We start from the raw sequence: 6,584 nt of genomic DNA, 5'->3' as shown, positions 1-6,584 counted from the left end.
AAGAATATCCGAAATTGTATTTCCTTAAATCAATAGAACCGTTGATGTTTTCATAAATGAATTCGAAATAGCAAAACAGTCTCACACCTATGCACAATAATTCCAATAAAAATTATGTTGAATGGAAAATCATCTTATCATCAACACCACAGAGAAAACATGAACTTTTCAATTTTGATCAAAATTAGAATACCACATGTTTAGTTTTTTTTTTATTGGAAGTTATAATTGCACGAATGATTCAATAGTTGATTAGAATTACAGAAAGAGAAATAAAATTTCATTTTCTTTTAATACTTGATTTTCATTATTATTTAAAAAAATGTAAAAATAATAAAAATTTCAATTGTGTATTACCATCTCTACTAATCAATACAAATAAACTCAGTTTTTAGTGTCAAACATTTTTTTAAGTTATAATATATGTACCTTTTTTAGTATCAAATGACAAGCTTTGTAGTTTTAATTAATTTTCGCCAATTTGAATCACATTCTCATAATTGATTTAGATCATACTAAAACGTATCTCTAAATTTCAATAATTCTAAAATAAACATTTAACAAAGCATATACTCGTTAATATATTAGAATTTCTTGTGTTATTTAGTCTAGAAACTATCTAATGAACTATCAAGATGACTTCCGAATTCTGATAAACCCGATTTCAAAATAAGCATAAATATAATTATATTAAGACCTCCCGCAAAATGATTTGTATATGTCTTTTTGACTCCATGTAATAGATTAAAAAAAACAGTTAATTAACGTTTTTACCTGTATAACAATGATTTTTCAGTCAGCGAAATGGCTAATCTTTGTTTCATTTTCAATTTGTAACATTCTTTTCCTTTTAATGGCTGAACAAGACTCAAGATAATGAGTTAAATTGAAGGTCACATGCATATGGATTCAATGAGGTAGAAGAATTCATTAGCGATATTTAAATGCTTTTTGACAAAATTGAAACAAATTGGTTACTAAAAACGAGTTATTATTTGACTTGAACCAATCGAAATCATATTCTATTTTTTTTCATATTTCGTAGGAAGTGCATCTTTTACCATATTATAATTGAGAGAAGATATGACATTGTCATGTGTTTATCTCTAGCTGCAATCCCGTTTTAGGTTTAAAGTTATATTTCAGTCTTTTTCAGTTACTAGTAATTTCTCCTTGGCATCGGACACAGAGATCTCAAAGGAATCCTTTTATTATTTGTTATATATGTATATTTGGTCCGTGCTATAATTAATTCATCACAATCTTATCAGATTAGTACATGGCATTTTTCATATCAGAGTTCTGATTCCCATGAAGTGTGATAACATATTGTTGACTACAGTACCCCTATTTTTGACATTTTTACCTGAATAATTGTTTGTTTTGTTCGCACATTGTTGTCAACGATAAGACTTGTGTTCAACTGTCATACTGTGATAGTTTAAGCTAGTTGTAAAATCAAGTTCAATGCCCAATTCTCTACATGAGAAAATGTATGTACCATGTTTGGAATATGACAATTGATATCCATTCGTTTGATAAGTCTGTGCTTATGACTATGCCATTTGATATGGGAAATTCCGTTTTGAATTTCCCTACGAGTTCGTTTTTTTGTTAATTTACTCTTTATATTATATGTATCCACAGTTTCCCGTTGATAAATCAAAACATATGCATGCGCTTTGAAAGCACAAAATGTATAAGCATTGTGGATTTTTACTTCTTCTGCAATGACTTGACTCATATAATGTTTTTTTTCTAGAATTTCCCGTTGATAAACTAAGAATTAATAAATAAACAACGATGCCAAATTACTAACAAACTCATCATAGATACAAGGATTACATTTGTGTACGCTCGACTAAAAAAATATTATAAAGACAAAAAATGTTGAAGAGCATTCAATACCCAAAACTCCGAAAAATTCAAAGTTTTGTAAAAGTTAATTTATACTTATAAAAATGTTGATGGAAAATCATGCAAATAAAGAAGTGCTGATATTTTGGCTGAAGATACCTTCGAAAGGAAACATCAACCATCAGAGACATCAACCCCGTATTTGTAAATAAACTTGTTGATTAATCTTTAAAATAAAAGAGAATCCACAACTGATTTATACCGTATATAAATACAGATGGCGTTCCCATATTTGCTGAGAGTTAGCCATATTCAAAAGGATAGTTTTTACATTTCAAAACGAAATTCTCGTAAGCCTACCTTTCTGAGAGAACAATAGATTTGTCGATAAGTAAAGATAAAGCATCAACAACGCCGGGTTTTATGAATAGGTTAGAAGCTAATAAGCTGTGACATTCCAAGTTTTCTAATGCGCCTTTGAATGCATGGACGAAAAACTATGATCCATTCCGAGGTTTAATCTGGTTCGTGTTGAGTCTTTTGTAGACGAAACGTGCGTTTGCCGTATGACGTTTTCATCCTGGCAAATATCCTCGATTATTACATGACCATCCGAATCCGTATACGCGAATATTAGTTTAACAAAGGTTACTTTCATTATCTGTTGATGTCGTTGTCATTGGTTTTCATCTTGTTCGTTGGTTGATAATGTTAATATTTATTCCTCCTGTCCATATTTTTGTAGATTTTGAATCAATAACGAAAATGCTTTGGCCTGACAGGTTAAGGTCTCTTAAGGTTACTTCATCATAGATTTATACACTGGTACAAAGTAAACTTTTCAAAGATACCAGAATTAACATTACATACGCCAGACGCACGTCTTCGTCTTTAGAAGACTCATACGATGCAATAAACGGAGAAATAAACAATACATGTACATTTGTATATTGAAATCGAACAGGGAACAGTTTAACATTAATTATATGCCTGAATTTAGTATAAACCTTGTTTTCTTGATTTAGTTCAGGTAAGAATTGTTTTTCAGTCATGTGGAAAATCTAGAGGCACGAAATTACCTATCTGTGTCATTTTGGTGTCGTGTCTACAGTTGTCACATTGGCAATCATACCACATCTGCTGCTTTTTAGCTCACCTGGCCCAAAGGGCCAAGTGAGCTTTTCTCATCACTTTGCGTCCGTCGTCCGTCGTCCGTCGTCGTCCGGCGTTAGCTTTTACAAAAATCTTCTCCTCTGAAACTACTGGGCCAAATCAAACCAAACTTGGCCACAATCATCATTGGGGTATCTAGTTTAAAAAATGTGTGGCGTGACTCGGTCAACCAACCAAGATGGCCGCCACGGCTAAAAATAGAACATAGGGGTAAAATGCAGTTTTTGGCTTATAACTCAAAAACCAAAGCATTTTGAGGAAATCTGACGGAATAAAAATGTTTATCAGGTCAAGATCTATCTGCCCTGAAATTTTCAGTTGAATCAGTCAACCCGTTGTTGGGTTGCTGCCCCTGAATTGGTAATTTTGAGGAAATTTTGCTGTTTTTGGTTATTATCTTGAATATTATTATAGATAGAGATAAACTGTAAACATCAATAATGTTCAGCAAAGTTAGATTTACAAATAAGTCTACATGACCGAAATGGTCAGTTGACCTGTTTAGGAGTTATTGCCCTTTATAGTCAATTTTTAACCATTTTTCATAAATCTAAGTAATCTTTTACAAAAATCTCCACTGAAACTACTAGGCAATAATCATCTTTGGGGTATCTAGTTTGAAAAATGTGTCCGATGACCTGGCCATTCAACCAAGATGGCCGCTATGGCTAAAAATAGAACATAGGGGTAAAATGCAGTTTTTGGCTTATAACTATGAAACCAAAGCATTTAGAGCAAATCTGACGGAAGTTAAATTGTTAATCAAGTCAATATCTATCTGCCCTGATTTTTTTCAGATGAATTGGACAACTGGTTGTTGGGTTGCTGCCCTCCAATTGGTAATTTTTAAAGAAATTTTGCCGTTTTTGGTTATCTTGAATACTATTATAGATAGCGATAAACTGTAAACAGCAATAATGTTCAGCAAAGTAAGATCTACAAAGAAGTCAACACGACCTAAATGGTCAATTGACCCCTTAAGGAGTTATTGCCCTTTATAGTCAATTTTTAACAATTTTCATTAATTTGGTAAATTCATGTAAATTTTTACCAAATATAGTTCTCTGTTACTAATGGGCAAAGTTCATTATAGATATTATTGTAAGAAGCAAAATCGTTCAGTAAAGTAAGAACTTCAAACACATCACCATCACCAAAATACAATTTTGTCATGAATCCATTTGTGTCCTTTGTTTAATATGCACATAGACCAAGGTGAGCGACACAGGCTCTTTAGAGCCTCTAGTTTTTATATTTACTGCTTACTTGGAGAAATTGAGCTCGCCAGTGTTTTGCATATTCCATAAGATTACGCATTTGACAACAAGTTCCAAACAAAACGTGATGATAAATTAGGATGATTTCTTATGAAATAGCAAACTATAAGGGCGCACATACTTTTTAAATTGTTATATTCGCGAAAAAGCACGATTAAATGATGAAAGTTTTTTCGGAAATTTTACTCTACAAAAGACTATATGAACACTCTAACAATTTGTGGATAGAAAGAGCTTTTTTCGTCGTTTTAAGTAATCGGCCTGCAGCAAAGATAAACCTTTATTTAAAAAGCTTCTTATGTAATTATTGAACATTACACTTTATGATTTGTGTGCGTCCGAAACACCTTCCAGTATTCACCTTCACCAGGAACACTCAATCACAGAAAGACAAGGATAGATATGACATAAACACATCAAGAGCTTTCAGACCATTTAGTTCATTAGATAATCAAATCAAGACAACATGGATTTGTCATAATATTTTTTTATTCAATGTGCATGATTGAGAAATCGAAATGCTTTTAATTAGTATGGTTACCAATGCCAACAAACTATAATAAAATGTATAGATTTTGTTATCTGTATCTCAAGGAGTTCTGTTGTTTCCGGAACACCTGTTAAGCCATTCAGTCGTCCTCTAGGTAAAAAGTGTAAGATTCAGGATCCAGGTATTCCAATCCGATATTGGTCAACGTTTTCCGGAAATCGAATGTATGATAGTTAATCACGCTATGTAGCACTAAAAGATATTCTTAAAGAAAAATGGTTGTGCACCAAATCATTTGACAACAGTAACGAAACAGTCTTAATTAACAAATAGGAACGCAATGAAATATAAAAAAGAAACCAAATAAATATCTCGCTGATAATTTTACTTATCTTACACAGGATCATTTATGATTTGTTTACTATTTGTAATGGTGACGATCTGTTCATTTCGGTAACAAACCAGAAAGTCAATTGAAAGTTAAAGATCACATTTACCGAATGAATATGTTTTTGTCGATTACAAAAAATGAAAACAGCACGTATTGAATGCTTCTGAAGCGCTTTTTTTGGATTAACCATAACCAGAAACGCTCAAAGCCGAATATTTAAAAGCCAATGATGTATAAGTTACGGACATCTTTACAATAAGGCAAAATCAAACCAAAGCCACACTTAGTGTATGGATGAAATAATACTTAGATACGAATGTACCATAATATATACACAACTAACTGCAACGTATTTATTTCAGTAACTATCCGTTTTATTAATGCAATCAGAATCATATGAGGAGAACTGAACCAGATACTTGCTTATCTTCTAGCAGTTTAATAATATATTTCATTTTTTCATTGTGTTCCCTCTTCCTAGTGGTTAGTGTTGTTCGTACTCTATTTTTTTTGGCTCTGTAAATGCTAGGTTTTTGCTCTTATGGTATTTCCGGTTCATTCGTGTCCTCAACGGTAAATCAACTCATAACCTACTTTTTTTTTAATTCAAAAACATTAATTTGAAATTAGAAACTCATTGATAAGCAGTTATTTACATGAATAGATGTTTACCAACGCAACACTCCCTTCCATCCAATTTGTACGTGCATACTTATATTTTAAAGCTCTTCGTTTTCTTTTGTTCATATAGTATACAGTAAATGCAATGCTGTGAGTTTTGATATTGATTCATTTTTCAATGAAGAACAATGTCTGTATTACATGTGGTATACTTCTCAACCAGACAAACACATTTCGATACCTTATTTTATCATCATCATTGCATACTCGTATGCCTCCTCTAAACGAACATCAGCAAATTTGTATGATTCTTTTATGTTTCGCGATGATGTTTACAGGTTTTGTTATTAATTGCATTTCAAAACATTACGCAATCGGAGTGCAATAAAACCCAATAACCACTCATTTTTCGAGTAAAAAGAATTAAGGTAAAACATTCAAATTTTACAGTCGAAACAATATTAATTCAATGTTAGAACATTTTGCATATCTGTCCAGATGACGAAATATGCTTCAGAATTTAATGAATCTAATAGATAAATTTATAAAACTTATAATAGGAATACATATGAATATGTGTAGTTGTTTTTTTGTTAGAGTTTGAATACATTTAGGCTAAAATCATTTGTTTCGGTTTCGCTTTCAGTATCAGTTTCGGTTTCGGTTTCTGCTTATTTTTAAAACTTAAAAGAGAACAGCTGATCTGTTTAAGATATACACACGCATGACTTGGTTGAATTATTTCCTTAACATTATTTTACATAAAAAAAAATCG

This window comes from Mytilus edulis, chromosome 9, assembly GCF_963676685.1.
Source record: "Mytilus edulis chromosome 9, xbMytEdul2.2, whole genome shotgun sequence".
Taxonomy (NCBI): domain Eukaryota; kingdom Metazoa; phylum Mollusca; class Bivalvia; order Mytilida; family Mytilidae; genus Mytilus; species Mytilus edulis.
Note: the sequence above shows the minus strand (reverse complement) of the source record.